The sequence below is a fragment of the Saccopteryx leptura genome, chromosome 5 (assembly GCF_036850995.1).
Source record: "Saccopteryx leptura isolate mSacLep1 chromosome 5, mSacLep1_pri_phased_curated, whole genome shotgun sequence".
Lineage (NCBI taxonomy): Eukaryota > Metazoa > Chordata > Mammalia > Chiroptera > Emballonuridae > Saccopteryx > Saccopteryx leptura.
The window spans coordinates 42,249,989-42,270,133 of NC_089507.1; positions in this window are offsets into that span (position 1 = coordinate 42,249,989).

The window sequence follows — 20,145 nt, forward strand, 5'->3', positions numbered from 1 at the left end:
GAAGTTGGCAAAAGGGGGAAAGAGAGCTCTAAATTAGGAGTAGGTTCCAGCCTGAAATATGAGTGGGGCATTGAGGTAAATAAATCTTTTTGAATGACACTAAACTTTCTTCCTTGAATCAAAACAACGAAAGCTAACAATTCTTTTGCATTTGACTTGTTTTCCTCACCTCTATGTCTCTATGCACATTTTTATCATATGATTTCTACTATTTATCATTATGTTTCTGGCAAATGAATTACATTGATACATATCTTTTATTTTAAATCAACATATTATAGAATTAAAAACTGATAGTTTTCTTCTTTTCAGAACCTATAAACTTTACATATAAGGAAAGCATAAAAGGTATGTGTGCCTGCAGGTTTGAGTAACATTTATTTATGGCACATCAGACTATTATAGCCTGACCTGTTGACCTGCAATGTTCATTAGAAATTCAAAAGGATCAGAGTATCTTCCCTTCTTCACCTCTTCCTCTTTTTTTATCTATTGGCTGTAGGCCAAAGAGAGTGTTTCAACAGAGAACCTTTTTAATTAGCTTTCCTATCTCTTGATAGTTTCAGAATGATTCATATAAAATAAAACTTCAGATCAAAATTTGTTTTCTGAAAAAATTCTCCTAAGTTTCAAACCCTTTTTAAAAAATAGTTTTTATTTTATTGTATTGAAGACATTTAAAAAATTCTGGTGTAAGGCCAGTAGTCTTGGCCATCACTGCCACCTGGCCCGTGCAGGTTCGGGTTTGATTTGGACAGATGGTATTGAAACAGTTGAGCTAAGAAATGGTGATCCATCCTTTATTTCTGCTTGCAACCAGCGGGAGAGAGAATACACACAGCAGAAAAACACTTTCGTTTCCACCGGGACTCCCAAAACCACTGACTTTCTTAGGTTTTTTCTAGAATCTAAAGCCTAATAGTCTCACTCAGTCCCCTCTGCATTCTTCCATTTTGACTGCCTCCTCTTCTACACGTGGCCTCTCTGCCCTACTACAACATGGGCTCCTCCTCTCTACAACAACATGGTCTTTCTTCAAAATGGCCTCCTAGCTCCTCCTTTTAAAACTTTTCGGCATGAGAACCTCCCATAGTACACATTAGCATAACCAAGCACCTTTCCAAGCATGAGAGGCAATTAGCTGTATCAGGTGAGAACATCATCACATGAGCCACGGCCATCTTTAACAAAGTGAGTAAAACAAAAAATACAGATCACAACTTATTTGCCCAACATCTGGCAATTTTAAGAAATTAATTTATTCATGTATTAAAAACAATAACAATATTTGAGTGTTCTCTATGTGCCGGACATTAAGCTAGTCCTATAAAATTGGTTGTTTCATTTAATCCTCTGAATATTTGGTTGTTAGTATTCCTATGCTCATTTTATGGTTAAGTCATACATGGCTAAGTGACTTATCCAAAGCTATATAGCTAGAATATATTATAGTTTGAATGTCCAAATAGCTGATCTTATTTCAGAGTATGAATTTTAAGTAATGATGATATTTTATAACTTTCTGTTTTAAATACATAATATATATGCATTCATATCAATAATAGCCATAAACATATCCTTAAATCTATCAGTTTATAATTGAAGAAAATAGTTTAATGTTAATTAATATGTGTTGTGTTGGTCAAATAAGATTTAAATATGACATATATGTTTGCTTGCTTATAGTTTGCATTGTGTGTAGGGGATAGACTATAAGCAGGCCAGGTCATTATAGCCTAAGGCTTAGTTTTAAAACTAAGCTTTTCCCCACACCCTTAACTGATTGCATGATATAGGGTGGTACACTCTCATGAAAAATCCCACTATGCCTCAGATAAGTGACTTTGTATCAGAGACTTCCTTGTTTGTATACTGGATTAAAGGTTTGGATTTCTACACTATAAAGGGGGGCAGACCGGGAGCTTGCTCTCTCTCATGTTCCTGAGATTAGCATTAGAGGAGAGAGCAGAGAAAGGCCACGTGGAGGCGGCCAGGAGAAGCAGCCAAGCTGTAGGAATGCTTAAGGAGAAGCCAGTTTGTGTAGAGTTTGTGCAGAGAGAAGGAAATGTGGAACAGAGGTGAATAAGTCTGGTGAGCTAGAGAACTTTAATCCTAGGAAACTCGGATAAATCAGTAGCTTTGTGAGCACTGAATGTGAGTGGGTTTGGGATCCCAGTGTATGTTTTTACTTGCCCGCTGGGTGCAAGCTAGGATTAAAGATGATGGCCCACCAGTTTTTGGCTCCTTTGTTTCTTTACCGACTGTCCGAATCCAGTGGGAACCTGCATGGGCCAGGCGGCTGTGATGGTGGCCCTGGCTACTGGCTTTACATTTGGTGTAGTCTGTGGCAGGATTTGATACAGATTGGCAAGGAGCCACCACCACCTTTGAGCGGTGGAGTAGAGGACTGGCTGCTGTTATGGTTCCCCATGGCTGTCCTTTTGGGGATCGTAGGCTGGCTGACTTTTATAGCCATGCCTAAGGAAACCGAGAGCTCTGTGGAAGAGGCTGCCTGGGACCTGCAAGCCGAGCAGTGGAAGGAGCTGGAGCAAACGTGGGAGAAAGAGATGCCGACCCTGGAGCTGGAGGAAGTACTGGAGAAGGAGGCCGACCAGGTTTGCGAGATTCACCTGGAAATGGAGCAGCTGCTGGAGGAGGATTCACAGGTTTGTGAGTTGCAGATTGCCCTGGACGTTGTGGAGAGTCAGCAGCAGCAGGAGGCCAGGGCTGAAGCTGAGGCCAGGTCCGGAGCTGCAAGGTCTGCGGAGCAAAGGGTGACAGCAGCCCGGGACTCAAGTCCGGCAGTGGCCCAGGGCTCGAGCCCAGCAGTGGGACCTGGTGTTTTCAGTTCCTCTTTAGAGGATGAGGAGAATCAGGCTGGAGTTGCAATCTGCAGTCTCCATGAGATGAGAGCCCAGCTGGAAGGAGCACCTACAACAGCCCTGGTAGGTCTGCGATTTTGGGACATAGGGCTGGACATGCTCTCTGGAGCAGAGATGGAGATGCTGACTGCCATTGCCATGTGCTCCTCTTTAGGACACTGTAAGACCTGCCAGGATGGCAGGAATGAGGGGGGTGGCTGACGCCCCAAGTGCGTGGACTGATTTCTTGGACTACGACTGGAGTGGGCATTGGCTCCTTTGTTGGATGGACTTACGGATTTTGGACAATGTGAAAAACCCTGATGTGGGTGGGGAGCGGCTTTGCTGGAGACCCTTTGCCTGCCCCGGGAAGTTTTTCTCATGGCTAGAAAGAAGGCCGAGGACATTTTGTGCTTTGGGCAAAGTGCTCAGAGACTGGTGAAGTGTACCTTTGTAATTGTTGAAATTGTATGATTTGCCATGTTGTTGTAATTTGTATAATATGCCTAATTTCCTGGCACAGGGATGTTGGTGATGTAGATTGTGGGTAGTAAAGTGAGCATAGGGGTGGATTGTTGGGCAGATAAAATATATTATGATCACTTTGTTAAAGATGGCGCTGCCCACGTGGAGGCCGTTGCCCAGGTGATATTAATGTGTGTCTCTGTGGGCTGTGGGCAGGCAGGATCCTTGTAGCCTGGGGCTTGGTTTTAGGATTAAGCCTTTTCCACCCTTTTTGATGTGGGGTGGTACAATCCCATCATGCCCCAGATAAGTGACTTTGTATTAGAGACTTCCCTATTTTGTATATTGGATTAAAGGTTATGAATCTATAGTATAAAATGAGGGCAGAATGGGAGCTTGCTCTCTTGGTTCCTGAGATTAATATTAGAGGAGAGAGCAGAGAGAAGAGCAGAGAAAGACCACGTGGAGGGGGCCAGGAGAAGCATCCAAGATGGCGGAGTGTTGAGTGAAAGGCCAGTTTGTGCAGAGTTTGTGCAGGGAGAAGGAAGGAGATGGGGAACAGAGGTGAATAAGGCTGGTGAGCTAGAAACCTTTGATTCTAGGAAACTCGGATAAGTCAGTAGCTTTGTGAGCACTGAATGTGAGTGGGTTTTGCAGCCCAGTGTGTGTTTTTACTTGCCCACCGGGTGCAAGCTAGGATTAAAGATGATGGCCCACCAGTTTTTGGCTCCTTTGTTTCTTTACTGACTGTCCAAATCCAGTGGGAACCTGCATGGGCCAGGCTGCTATGATGGTGGCCCTGGCTACTGGCTTTACAAAGATGATGGCCCACCAGTTCTTGGCTCCATTGTTTCATTACCGTCTGTCCAAATCCAATGCAACCTGCATGTGAATGGCCAAGATGATGGCTCCTGGCCTTACATGTTGATATTTCATAAGTTTAGGAATGAAGCAACTACTATGTTTGTTTTTCATTAGCTTGTGTTTAAAGAATTATGTATTTGGGGAAGGGAGAAAATGGTGTCAGTTGTAAGAGCAGGACACCTGTTGGGCAGATAATATATATTATGCTCACTTTGTTAAAGATGGCACTGCCCATGTGGAAGCCATTGCCCAGGTGATGTTAATGTGTGTTGGGGGCAGGCTGTGGGCTGGCAGGATCCTTGTAGCCTGGGGCTTGGTTTCAGGACTACGCCTTTCCCACCCTTTTTGATGTGGGGTGGTGCAATCCCATCATGCCCCAGATAAGTGACTTTGTATCAGAGACTTTCCTATTTTGTATATTGGATTAAAGGTTTTGGTTTTCTACACTTTAAAATGGGGGCAGAACGGGAGCTTGCTCTCTTGGTTCCTGAGATTAATATTAGAGGAGAGAGCAAAAAGGAGAACGGAGAAAGGCCATGTGGAAGAGACCAGGAGAAGCAGCCAAGATGGCAGAGTGTTGAGTGAGAAGCCAGTTTGTGCAGAATTTGTGCAGGGAGAAGGAAGGAGATGGGGAACAGAGGTGAATAAGTCTGGTGAGCTAGAAACCTTTGATTCTAGGAAACTTGGGTAAGTCACTAGCTTTGTGAGCACTGAATGTGAGTGGGTTTTGGAGCCCAGTGTGTGTTTTTATTTGCCCGCCGGGTGCAAGCTAGTATTAAAGATGATGGCCCACCAGCTTTTGGCTCTGTTGTTTCTTTGCTGACTGTCCTAATCCAATGCAAACCTGTATGGGCCAGGCGGCTCTGATGGTGGCCTTGGCTACTGGCTTTACAACACCTATAGTTTATTTTCTTTTTTTATTTTATTTTACTCTATCTTTTTCTGAACTACGTGAAACTAAAAGTCTGAGATTCTTGGAATAGGGTTCATCTCAGTAACTAATTCTTCATATCACAGCATTTTTTTTTAACTATATGGGAAGGCAGTGGGAGGAGGATCAGCCAGGTTTATCGAGAAAAGCTAGTTTACTTTCTCTGTTTCTTCCACTCAAAGTACTGTGAGGGTGTCCCTTTTCCTAAAATGTTCTTCCTTTCCTGCCTGTTCTTGATGAAAGTATTAAGATCAATCAATCAAGAAATCAACAGGATCTTTGCCATTTCATACCACTGTCCCCATCACATTTTCAATGTTTGGGTTGTTATTCTTTCTGTGATATTTTTGAAATCACAATAAGAAATAATGGTCAAATATTTTTATTTCCAGTTCTTTGAAAAAAAAAAGATAATATATATTCTCCAAGGTTGTTAGGAGGCTTTATCACTATAATGTATGTAAAATATATAGTGCTGTGTCAAAGTAGATATACAATAGTAGCTTCAGTGCTCACACATCTGTGTGCTAAACATCAATGGGTACATGAGTGATTATTTGGAAAGAAAGCTCCACTTGAGGAATTAAAATTAAATAAATATTAACCACACAACCTTTGTATAACAATTAAACCATTAACAAGCATTTGTAACAATGCCTTGAGATACAAAATAAGACCTTATCTTAATGACACATTTATCTAGTTCTTTTTAAAAATGGCCTAAGACTACTTTTAATACCAGTGTTATTCATTATAAATCATAGAATACAGATGTTTGGAAATTGAAGATTAAGTAGCAATTATATCTCTTGCTCAGTTATAGCTTTTGATCAGTGAAAGACAGCAACAAAGGTAAGAAAAGATCAAATTTATATGCCACCAGTGTGGGGAATCTTGGTACAGCCTGAACAAAAGAAGTCTTTTAGGGTACTGGGGTCGTGAATTATTTAGACTGGAGTAAGATTTTTTTTTGCAAAAGATAAGAATTATTTTGAAAAAATTTAGAAAGATAGCATAGAATAATGGTTAAAAGCTTGGATTCTGGAATCAGATGTCCTAGGAATAAACTGCTATTCTATCTCTTCCTAGTTATTTGTTATTGAGTGTATTAGTTCACTATTTTCAGTCTCAGTATGATGATAAACAGAGCTAGTTCATAGAAATGAGATATAACAGTACAGCATTTAGCATAGTTCATTGCATTAAGTCTTCCATAATTTTTAATATGATGATGATAATTATCATGATTCATAAGATCTTGTTATCTCAGAAAATGGCTGGACATCCCACTTAATTATAACAGAATAGAACAGACCGATCATTGTTGGGGCCTGAATATAGGCTGTTGAAACTAAACGTTGTTCTGACATAGAAGAGCATTTACATCCAATGGAACTACATGGTGGAAGTCTAATCAAGCTGGGATATAATTTTCAGTTGATTATGGAACTAGACAACAGGTTTAAACAATCAAAAATTTTGTAGGAGACAGTATTGGTTTAAACTGATTTTGTAAGATCATTTATTGACTTATAGAAAATCACAATAATAAATGTAAATGGAAATTGTTATAAAGCCAGATAAGAACTGCGACAGCATTAGAGATATATAAGTAAGCAGAAGCCATGACCTCCATATGAAATTTTATCAAAGGATTCCAATACTTTGGTTAAGACTGTAAAAAATTAAAAGTCTTTGTTGAGTCTGGGTTCCCCCAGGATCAGACCCAGAGAGAAGGTAACAAGTGCAGTTTATTTTGAAGGTGCAGTAAACACAAGTAGAGGAGTACAGATGTAAAAGAAGAACATAAAGGCAGCACATAGAATATGCTGTTAAGCCTGCTACACTGGGCAACTGGGACTTTACCCTATGGAAAAATGGTTAAAACCCATCTTCTTCAAGATGTAAATAAATTAGATTCTTTAAATGCCAAAACTACAAGTTAGTTATGTTTTGAATACTGTTGCTGAAAAGAAGGGAACAACCTACCTTTTCTTCAGAAGAAATACTAAAGCAAAAAGATGTAGACACTACCATTTGTCAGGATAAATAATAAAGGATCATAACATCCAAGGAAATAATCTCTCAGGTTCATCCCACACACGTAGCTATAACTCCTGACATTCATTTAAGCACAAACCCAAAGTTATGTAGTTTTCTACTTTTCCTATTATGCACCTCACACCTTTTTTGCATCATCTAAAGTCTCTTAGCAAAGTTGGCAATTTCTATATGTTTGTAATGTTTTCTGAAACACGTAGGGCCAGGTAATTTATATATAAAATATTTTTAATTTTAAGAAGGAGATATACTAAATATTCTGTATATTTAATAACACTTGAACTTGAATGAGCACTCTGTAAGCAAATATATTAGTATGTGTGGTGTTGGACAAATGAGTTTGTAAAATTTGTATTCTTTGAGTTTGATCACTTATATTGTTACAAAATGGTGCTGGGCAGCCATGTGTGTACTTGCCCTCAGAGGAGGGCAGTAGATTGCAAATTACAGGTTACATTTCTGCTTGGGAGGAGCCATTGTTTTGCTAATGTTTGCTGGAGGAGGAGTCTTTGTGGGCCCAAGCAGTTTTGCAGAGAGAGGAGAGAGAATGCAGAGTGCTGAAGACGAAGCCAGTTGTGTAGAGAGAGTGAGGTGTGCAGATGGGGAACCAGAACTGAGGGACTTTGGGAACCCTCTTGAGACTTGTGCGGCCTTTGATTCTAGGAGGAACCAAAGAAGATTCTCCTTGTTGTAGAACTAGAGAATGTGTCAGGGCTTTGGGAGCCCTGAAGGAAAAGGGAAGTAATTTCCCTGTGTGTTTGCTAGTCGACCAATGTGAAACTTTAATAGATGAAATGGCCCACCAGTTTTTGGCTCCACTGTTTCTTCACCATCTACCCAAATTCAATGAGAACCTGCATGGCCATGATGGCAGCGGCCACTGGCCATACATATGCTGTCACATGACTGAATATTTATACTGAGGTATGAGTAAAGACATTAAGTAGCATCACATAAATTTAGGTTAAGTTTGTTCTTCATCTGGATGTAACTGAGCTAGACACATTGTAAAACTAACTCTATAAGAAGACTCCATCCCAGAAATAAAGAATAAATTCTGAGAGGCTAAAATGACATGCATGAGACTGCTTTATCTTGTATATGCCAAACCCTCCAGGTTTAATTGTTTATGCTTCTACAATTTTGTATTGGATTTTAGTTAACATTATGCTGTATCTATTTTTAGGAGTTACCTGGTAAATATTTAAACTCCTATGTTTTGATTAATAGATTTGGCTGACCCCCCAAAACTTTTAGAAAGAATTGAAGCTATCTTAAAAGATTAATATCCTTAAGAATATTTCTGCCTGAGTTTACACTCCTAAATAATATCAAGTTTTAGAGAAAGAACTTGACAACATATATACCATTTCCTGGATTCAGCCAATTATCTAATGCACCTTTTCTCACTGAGAAATTTTAGAAATCTTTTTTTCCCCTATTATTCTAAAATTTTAAATGAAAAGAAGTGTTTTAAAGCAGAGTGGTGTGTGGGATATGTGCTGTCTTTCTTTTGAACTATTATAACATTCCTCCATCATAGCACTTTTCTCATTGTATAATAATGGTTTGTTTACTTTCCTGTTTCTCTCATTAGACACAGAGCTGCTAAGAAAACATCATTTTCATTCCAGGCTGCAACACAGTGCTTGTTAATACACTCAGTATTTATTGAATTAAATTATATAACAATAACAATGTGTACCTTGTTGGGCCACATCTTATATGGCATTTTGTTATAGTAATATGTACCTGTTTTAATTTACTTTCATACAAGTACATTGCACATCTCTTGAAATATGGAGCTATAACTTTATTTCTTTACTGTCATTGAGTGAAGAAAATATTTGGAGGTTGAGTGCTGAATGACAATACAAGCAATTGTTACTGTTTCTGCATAGTACCATTGCAAGAATTTTAGTTTTCTTCTGATAGGTTTTTTGATAACCCAGATCTAACAGCCACCAGAATTTCTAAGCCAAGTGAAGGATAAAAAGAGAAGAGTGATACAAGAGAAATAACAAGTAGGCTAAAGCTTTTGGAGAGCAATAGATTCTAAGATATAGATGCTTAGGAGTGGTGGGGCAAGGAGACATTTGGTTTGCCACATTCTCAAATGATTACAGGTAACAAGAAAGAATTCATAAACTGCAGTATCCAAGTTATCTAATTTCAGAAAGATGAGTAAAGACACAAAAGTCCTTTCAGTTGTCAGCATGAATAACAGTGGTCTATGGGTAAACACATAGAACTCTAATCCGATTATAGAGATTCATTGAGTGTTATAAAAACTAGATCAGTTCTGGGCTCTGATTCATCCTGTAAGGAGCTTGGAAAGTGCCACTTCCTCCTAACAAAAGTAAAATTCTGAACAGACTAAAAAAAATAACATTTCTTAGATCCACAATGAAGGGAGGACATATAGCAAACCATTCCACCCAAGATTGAAGAATTAGGCCCTGGCCGGTTGGCTCAGCGGTAGAGCATCAGCCTAGCGTGCGGAGGACCCGGGTTCGATTCTCGGCCAGGGCACACAGGAGAAGTGCCTATTTGCTTCTCCACCCCTCCGCCGCACTTTCCTCTCTGACTCTCTCTTCCCCTCCCGCAGCCAAGGCTCCATTGGAGCAAAGATGGCCCAGGCGCTGGGGATGGCTCTGTGGCCTCTGCCCCAGGTGCTAGAGTGGCTCTGGTCGCAATATGGCGACGCCCAGGATGGGCAGAGCATCGCCCCCTGGTGGGCAGAGCGTCGCCCCTGGTGGGCGTGCCGGGTGGATCCCGGTCGGGCGCATGCGGAAGTCTGTCTGACTGTCTCTCCCGGTTTCCAGCTTCAGAAAAATGAAAAAAAAAAAAAAAAAAAAAAGATTGAAGAATTAGGGCCTGACCAGGCAGTAACACAATGGATAGAAAGTTGAATGCAGAGGACCCAGGTTTGAAAGCCTGAGGTCACTGGCCTGAGCACAGGCTCATCCAGCTTGAGTGCAGGCTCTCCAGCTTGAGCATGGGGTCACTGGCTTGAGTGAAGGATCATAGATATGACCCCATGGTCACTGGCTTGAGACCAAAGGTCGCCAGTTTGAGCCCAAAGGTTGCTGCCTTGAGCCTAAGATCACTGGCTTGAGCAAGGGGTCACTCATTCTGCTGTAGCCTTCCAGTCAAGGCACACATTCTGCTGTAGCACTCTGGTCAAGGCACGTAATAAGAGAAAGCAGCCAATGAAAAACTAAGGTTTCATAAGGCCACGATGAAGAACTGATGCTTCTCATCTCTCTCCCTTCCTTGTTGTCTGTCCCTATCTGTACCTCTCTCTGTCAGAAAAAAAAAAAAAAGATTGAAGAGTTAGGCCAATAAAAAGAACTATAGCTTAATAGGACAAAGACTCAAGAGCATAAACTGCCATAGGAACCAGTATCAGGGTAGGAAAACCTGAACTGTAACTGAAGAATTTATGGAGACTCAGTGTGGACAACTCTGAGAGTAAAAATCGCCAGGGGAAGATCCTAGAGTAGCCTCCACAATTTTATAAGATTTACCTCCAGGAGCTCAAACGGGTTCCCACAGCAAATGTTGGAGAAAAATCACCTTTTCTTCTTACAGGGAGAAGGGAAAAGGATACATTTTAAGAAGGCCTACAGAACAGATTAGTTAACCAGAGCTTCTTCTACTGCAGTATAATTAGAGCTTAACTGACCTAGGGGAAGGTAAATACTCAACTCCACTCTTTTAAGTGGGACAAAGGAAATACTCAACTCCAGTGAACTCTAACCATATTGTTCCACCTAACGGGGAGAAAGACCTGCCAAAGTATTGTAAAATTCACAGTCCAGAGACTTGGCTCACTAATTAATACTTAATCATAGTACTATAGAACACATCCCCTCCTCCTTCTATAAGTTATTACCATATTATTAAAAGTCAGTTCACAGCAATTCCATTTCCCCAGTATATTATATCGGGCTATCAAGATAAAATTATAAAACTTAATAAAGCAGAAATACAATTTGAAAGACAGATCAAGTATCATCACTAGACAGGGCAGGAAGATTTGAAGTATCAGACTAGAATTTTAAAACAACTATGGTAAATACGCTGAGGGCTCTACTGGTTAAAGCAAACAATATGAAAGAACAGATGGGTGACATAAACAGAGACTGAAAATCCTAAGAAAGTACCAAACAAAAATACTAGAGGTCAAAAACACTGTAACAAAAATAAAGAATGCCTTTGATGGGTATGTTAGTCAGGGTTCTCCAGTTATGCAAAACCATTACTAGATAAATAGATAAATATAAGAAGAGATTTATTATAGCAATCGGCTCATGTGATTGTGGAGGACAAGAAATCACACAAGCTGACTTTTGGAAGCTGGAGAACCAGGAAAGCCAGTGATATAATTCAGTGAAGCCAAAGGCCTGAGAACCAACAGACAATTAGTGTAACTTTTAGAGTGTTAAGGTCCAAGAACTAGGAGCACTGATATCCAAGGGAAAGAAAAATTGGACTAATTCAATGAGAGACAAGATGAACTCAACCTCCCTTTACCTTGTTGTTGTTTTACTTAGGTGCTTACCAGATTGTATGAAGCAGCCTCAATTGGTGAGTGTGAATCTTTGTTACTTAGTTAACAGATTCAAATGCTAATCTGTTCCAGAAACAGTCTCAAAGACACTCCCCCCCCCCCAAAACAAAAGATGTTTTGACAGCTGTTTGGGTATCCCTTAACCCAGTCAAATTAACAGGTAAAATTAACCATCACAATGGGACTGCTAATAGACTGGATACTACTGAGGAAAGAGTCTCTAAGACTGATTGTATATCAATACAGAAAAGTAAAAAGCTAAAAGAACAAATACTGAAAGCATACAAACAAACTAACAATGTCCTAGGACAATGGGACAATTACTGAAGTTATAATATATGTGTAATGGGAATATCATATAGAAAAGAAAGAGAGAAAGAAACAGAAAAAAATATTTGAAAAAAATAATGATTGAGAATTTTCCCCAAATTAATGTCAAACACAAAACAGATCCAGGAAGCTTGGAAACACCAAACAGCATAAATTTCAAAAACACTACAATTGGGTATAGTATTTTTAAATTACAGAAATCTAATCTAAAGAAAAAATATTCTGAAATAAACTACAGGATAAGAAACATCTTACCTACAGAGGAGCAATGATAAGAATTATATCCAACTTCTCAGAAACCATGTAGGCAAGCATACAGTGAGCTGAAATATTTAAAGTGTTGAGAGAAAAAATATACAACCAACTAAGAATTCTGTACACTGTGGAGTTATTTCTTCTGTAAGGAAAAATAAAGACTTATTCAGACAAACAAACATTAAGATAGTTTGTTGTGAGTAGGCCTTTCTATGAGGCCAGTCAATCTAGAAAATATATTTCAAAAATAAAAAACTATAGAACAGCTTGACTAGACAGTGGTGCAGTGGATAGAGTTTTGGCCGGAGATGCTGAGGATCCAGGTTCAAAACCCCGAGGTTCCTGTCTTGAGTGCTTGCTCATCCAGCTTGAGTGTGGGTTTAGCAGCTTGAGCATGGGGTCATTGGATTGAACCCAAAGTGTCTGGCTTGAGCCCAAGGTCATAGGCTTGAGAAAGGGATCATTGGCTCACCTGGAGCCCCCCCCCCCCAATCAAGGCATATATGAGAAAGCAATCAATGAATAACTAAGGTGCTACAACTATATGTTGATGCTTCTCATCTCTTTCCTTTCCTCTCTGTCTATCTTTCTCTTTCTCTAAAAAACAAAACAAAACAAAACAAAAATAGAACAATATTTTTCATAAACATAAATTTAAAAATACAGAGTATTAACAAGTTATATTCAATTATGTCTAAAAAAGAATTATACACTGTGACCAAATGGTATTTATTTCTGGTTTGCAAGTGTGGTCCAACATTCAAAAATCAATTAATGTAACCCATCACATTAACAGACTACAAAAAAATAGTATTAATCACTAAAAAAAAACACTATCAATCCATAAAATGATAGGGTAGAACCTTTAAATACATCTTACTAAAGCCAACCCCAAAAGGCTACATACTGTATGATTACATCTGTACATATCCTAGACAAGCCCAAACTCTAGAAACAGTGAAAAGATCAGTGGTTGGCAGTGCTTTGAGATTGGGCAGGAGGGATGAATAGGTGGAGCACAGAGAATTTTTAGGGCTCTGAAAATACTCAGTATGATAATGTAATGACAGATATGTCATTATACAATTTTCCAAACCCAGGATGTGCAACGTGAGGCATGAACTCTAATATACACTATGGAATTTGAGTGATTATGATGTTCATGGAGATTCATTTGCAACAAACATACCCCTCTGTTAAGGGACAATAATAATGGGGGGGGGGGGAGCTATTTACTCATAAGGTCAGAGCTATATGTGTAGTGTCTATATCTTTTTCATTTTCTCTGAACTTAAAACTTTACTAATAAAAATGTTGAACTAAAAACATAGAGCATAATTTGTATTTACATTTTCTATCTTGATATAAAATATACATTTTGATATTATAGATCCCATATAGCCATGGTTATTTTGAAATATACAGATACTTTATTCTGTATTCTATTGGTGAATAGATGATCAATTTTGTATTTTATGTATAAATCTACCACTTTCAGTAAACTGTGAATGGGATGCCTTCTGTTTAGATATTTACTTAACCTAATGTTTAAGAAGGAACCTGTGCTTTCATTTCTAAATTACATAATTACTCCAGAATTTTTATAGTGTGTGTGTGTGTGTGTGTGTGTGTGTGTGTGTGTGTGTGTGTATATATATATATATATATATATTTTTTATATATATATATATATATATTATTTTAGCATACTTTTAAACAGGCCACTCTGCCATTATTGATTTAAGCTGAAGGGTTAGGTAGTTAAAAAAAATCATAGCGAAAATGTTAAATTAGTTATCCAGCTTTCAGTGCTGTTCTGTATATAATATTGGACTGTAGGGACTGGGATGTGAGTGCTCTTTCTTTTGAACTGATAGGGTTTGGGTTAGGATGAAAATAATTTTCTAACACCTGCATTTTATCTGTAAAATGATTAGGCTTAAGTATTTCTGGGAGTTCACTAGCTCAAAAATCATGTAAACCTGTGGTAGAAATGGGGGAGTGGGTCAACTTATAATAAAAACTAAACATATTGATGATTAAGTCATCAGGATATAGGTTTTAATTTTGTATTAGTAATATTCATGTCTAAAGAATTGAACACATAGCCTGACCCGTGGTGGCGCAGTGGATAAAGCGTCGACCTGGAAATGCTGAGGTCGCCGGTTCGAAACCCTGGGCTTGCCTGGTCAAGGCACATATGGGAGTTGATGCTTCCAGCTCCTCCCCCCTGTCTCTCTCTCCTCTCTCTCTCTCTCTCTCTCTCTCCCTCTCTCTCTTCTCTCTAAAATGAATAAAAAATAAAAAAAAGAATTGAACACATAAATAATTTCAGAAATGAATTGAAACTAGAGATTCAGCAGCTCACAATGCAGATAAGTAATTATACAGTAAAAAAGTAATGCAATTTTTTTTCAACAGGGCCACAAAGAGAGAGTTAATGGTTAAGAGCAGCAGTAGACTTGAAAAAAAATGAAGGCTGGTCATTTAAGCCAAATTTATATCATTTTAATTTTATTATAGATTCTGACAAATCATAGATTCGAGGGCTTACTGAATCACACATCTGGACAGAACTGTAAAGGGTATCTATTTTTAGGGTTACTGTCTGCGGAGCCTTTTACTTTATTTTTTCCTCTCTTTCTATTTGAAAACAGCACTACTAATATTTTTTATTTATTGATTTTTAGAAAGAGAGAGAGAGAGACAGCAAGAGAGAGAGAGAGGGGGGATTATCCATTTGCTCCTGTATGTACCCTGACCAGGAATCAAACTGGCAACATTTTTGCCTTGCTATCCGGCCAGGGCAGGACTACTACTATTTTATATATATATTGAGTTACTTTGCCATTTTGCATTGGCTATCACTTTAAAGCTCAAATAAGCAATTATTACTTTGTGCTTTCTTTTCCTCTCTCCTTGTCTTGCTTAAGAAAGCATCGTTTTTTAAAAATTTCTGACCATAAACATAGCTTTTGATTCTGAACATGAAGTTTATTATTTTTAGTATGGAAGAGAATATTGGCCTTACCAATAGTTTTATTGTGTTTATCACAATAAACTCTGTATGTTAATATGCTTTGTAAAACATAGAAGCTATGTATTATTTGTATTATTATCACTGAATTTAGATGCAGCAATTTTTCATATGTTATGGTCATATCTTTCCACATGGCCAATTCAGAATTTAGAACTAGGCTGGCTGCCCTCCAGGACATCATTAGTGGTGACCTTGTCACTTAATGTTAACTATATACCTCATTCATACCGTGGTTGAAAATGGCTGAAAGCCAGTGCAAGTGAAGCATGGAAAACCAGCGCTGAGAGAGGCAGGTGCAGCCCTGATTTCCTGTGTCTGTCAAAATAATTCTCAGATCTCCACCTTACTGGACCTATTATATTATTTTTTGGTCAGATCTGAGATTATCTTTAAAATTCTTTCTTTTGCAGAAATTTTCAGGCACAGAGATGTCAACATTTTTATTTCCAATACATATCGCACTTAACTGAAAAGCTGTATAGAGTACACAAATGGTTTGGTCTCTAGAGCATACCACATTTTGAGAAATGCTCTCAAGTTCTTATAATAGTTTTTGAATAAGTTCTATAAAATTATTAAAACTCGGCCTGACCTGTGGTGACGCAGTGGATAAAGCGTCGACCTGGAATGCTGAGGTTGCTGGTTCAAAACCCTGGGCTTGCCTGGTCAAGACACATATGGGAGTTGATGCTTCCTGCTCCTCCCCCTGTTCTCTCTCTCTCTCTCCCTCTCTCCCTCTCTCTCTCCTCTTTCTCTAATAAAAATGAATAAATAAAAAAAATCTAAAAAAGTAAATAAATAAAAAATTTAAAAAAAATTAGTAAAACTCCAATATAATATATTGGATGTAAATATTTGAATGTAAAAAATAACCTACATTAAATGAGATGGTTGCAACAAAAATCAAACATGGGGAGGAAGATATCCTATGAAGAAATGGAGATATAATAATTAACATTTATTTTTTCCAAATGTATTTTTTTTACTCATTCCAGTTGGGAAAGGAGAGATTAAATAAATAAAAATTAAATAAAAAAAAGTTTTACAAATGACAATAACAAAACAGAACAAAAACTATGTGTAGTAAAACAATTTGTATATAAGGCTAGTTTTTACTCAACAAAAAAGAAATTGTGAAATCATTTGTTTACCTCAGGATTCAGTGCTGTTAATAATATTATGACAAAAGAAAGAAACTTCCTGAATATTTCAGAAAGAGGAGACCTTTGTTTTTTCCTCACAAAAATTGAACCGGATATTCAATATTTAGTTTCCCAGCATCAGCCTCAGGGATCCCACTAATAATTCAATATATGAGGTAGGGAAAGTTATTAATAAACTGAATACCATTTTCCACATATTTGGATATAAAACTGGCATTTTTTTTATTTTGCCATAGGTTTTTATATCCACCACTGTCGAATTTATGTTTACTTTCTTCATCATATCTAATTTCTAACAGTTCTTCTTGGCAAGTTGTATCAGCCTCTTCAATATTTGTGGTAAAAGGATTTTTCATCCAGTCATATACCTTCAATTTCAAAATATCTTCAAATTGTTTTTCCATATCCAATTTAAGTTCGTTGAGGTGGCTACTGAATCTGCCATAATCCTCTGGAGTTACATCATCTTTTATAGATGATAATTGAGAAAACTGATGAAATTCTCTCTTCAATAGATTATGATGAAGTAGTGCAAGTTTGTCAGTAAATAATAGCACAATACTTTGGCAACCTATAAGAGTTTTTATTAGCTCCTTGAAGCTGCAAATTGACATTGTTAAATCTCTTTATCTGTCAAGTAAAAGGCATCATTCTTTACTGTTTTTAACTGTTGACACAGATTGGTCTCATTATTACTTTCAAAAGATTGTATGACACTATCATATAATGCTACTAATCTAGCCAAAGATGTACCCTTTGACAGCCACCAAACTTCTGTATGCAAAAGTAACTTAATAAAATCTTCATTATTGTCCTGGCAAAGCTGCCAAAACATTCTATCATTCTTTGCATTAGATTTGATCTTGTTTACGGCTCGAATTATTATAGTTAATGATGAATGGAGACTTGTACTTAGATGTTTTTCTACAAGATGTTGTCTGTGCACCACACAATGAATACATAAAACATTTGACACTTCCTGCTTCAAATAAGCAACAGATCCACGATAGTGACCTACCATTGATGGTGCTCCAATGCATAGTGCATGCAACAATATTATTCAAAGGGATATTATTTTTTGTAAAGTATGTGCTCACAGTATTAAATATAGATAATATTTTGCATTTGTGATGAGATTTATTGCGAATAGCATTTCTTCTTGTAATATATTGTTTTCATCAAAATAGCCTACATATGCCATCAATAAAGCATCATTATCTGCAATGGTAGATTCGACCAATTGCATGGAAAATGAAGAGTTTTGGAGAATACTTATAAGTTTGTTTTCAACATTAACTGCCATTTCATCAATTCGTCACTTTACTGTGCTATCGCTTAGGGGCAACATTTTTAAAATTTGAGGTATATCCTGATACATTACTGTTGAGGTAAATTCTTTTATAGAGGGTATTATTACAGTTTCTCCAATATTATAGCTTTTACCACTTTTTGCAATTATTTGTGAAATGCGATAACTGGTAATTAATCAATCTTCATTCGTTGTATATTTCCTGAAAATATTCAATGGGCTTGTCCTTGTCATTTGCATGCTTTGTAAAAAGATGTTCTCACATTCAACTTGCCTTCATTGCCTCATTGGATAATGTTTTATGGCACAATAAACACATTGGATGTTGTTTATTTGCAACAGATTATATAAAACCCATCTTCAGATACTCTGGCAAATAGTTGTGTGCGTATTTTTTTTTCTTTGAGACATAGGCTCACAATATTTCACAATATTTTGTTTGAAGCTGTAAGCACATGCTTGCTCTCAGAAATCTAACTATGTACTGACTTTAGTTTTGATTACGTAACAATTTAGCTTCACTTATGTAACATGAACAAAACTTATGCACTTGAAGTCTGTTGAATGGTCATGATGTTACAAGTGTCGTGGTTGAGCGAGAGTTTGTCAAGAGGAGACAAAGTTAGTGAGTATCTGTGGTTGTGAGTTCTATAAAATTTTACGTAGTGGATGTCGGCTAATGACATCACTTCTTTGTGGTCAGGGTGAATTAGTGAGACATCAACTAGTTTTGGGTGTCCAAGGGTGGTTCCTAGAATGTCACCCTATTACCCTAAAATCTGGGAATCGAGACAAAAATATGAGTTAATTGGTTTCTCCATTGTCTGGCAGTTTCTGTCATAGAAAGAAGCGTCGAACCATGGAGTTCTTTGTCTACGGGGTAATAAAACAATAAATTGCTAGTTTTTGGGTGACAGTAGCAGTCATAAACTGCCCACCGGATTGGGTGGCGGGTGTGGATCCAGGGTTATGTACCTGGACACTCGTGGATGCGGGCAAGGTGGTCACGAAAGAGGTCGCATGCGGTCCCAATACAAATGTCCTGTAACAGAGTCTGACCGCTGTCCTGATCTTGACTGGTCAACAGTTAGTCAATTAGTATGTAATCCTGGTGTTGTTTGGATGCTTTGCTACCGCCCACCATGAAAGCTGGAACGCCCACTAGTGGGCGGTAGGGACTAGGTTGACTACCCCTGATTTATATGCTTGACTTGAATTGATAGGAAAAATATTGTATATATGAATGTAAATACACATATGTTCACGTGTAGTATAACTGTGTATGTTTGTATGTGTGTGTGTGTGTGTGTGTGTGTGTGTAGTTAAAGCAAAGATAAAATTACTCTATGCAACTGAAATGAAATAATGGTTTTCACTAGACACATAGACTTCTCTAAAAGTTGAGAATTGTTGAAATTGATTCTGGACTCAACCAGTAAACAGAATTATTTTTTAACCAAAATTAATTATACAAAAAGAATTTTCCTTTAGGTGGAATTGCATTCTTTAGTTGGCCACTGTTGGCCCCATATCTTATATTAGTTTTATTTTTATTTTTTTGGCATTAAAACTCCTTGTCTGTTTCCTAAAGATATTTGACTTATAACTTCTGTTTTAAGCCTTAGAAGATCAGAGGCAGATCATTTCAAAAAGTTTTCAGAAAATGATTTTTTTTAAGAATACAATAAAATATTCAAATATTTTGCATGGTGACTCTAGAGCTGAAATATAACTTAGGACATTATGATCATATAATGCCTACCCTGTGACAGAAATGCTTATCAATAATAAGCTACATTTTTATATAATTCACATTTAAGTGTTTATTAAATGAGGATCATTATAGTAAAACATCAGAGATTAACACATTTGTACATAATTGTAGCATATTTATTGATTTCTTTTTTTTTTGCAAGAGAGAGAGACATCAATTTGTTGTACCCCTTATTTATAGATTCATTGGTTGATTCTTGTTTGTGCTCTGATCAGAGATCAAACACCCAACCGTGGCATATTGGTATGATACTCTAAATGAGGTGCCTAGCCAAGGCTGCATGTTTAATTCTTATATTAAGCATTTTAAAGTATGTATGTGTGTGTGTATATATAGAGATGCATATTCATATATGTGTACACATATATGCAAGCACACACACACAACTGGTTATACCACATACATAAAAATAGAAAAGGAAAAGACAGAGAAAATATAGAAATAAATTAAATACATCAACAGTCAATTTATAAAGATAAAAAATGATAATCATATGCAATATATTTTATGAACTAG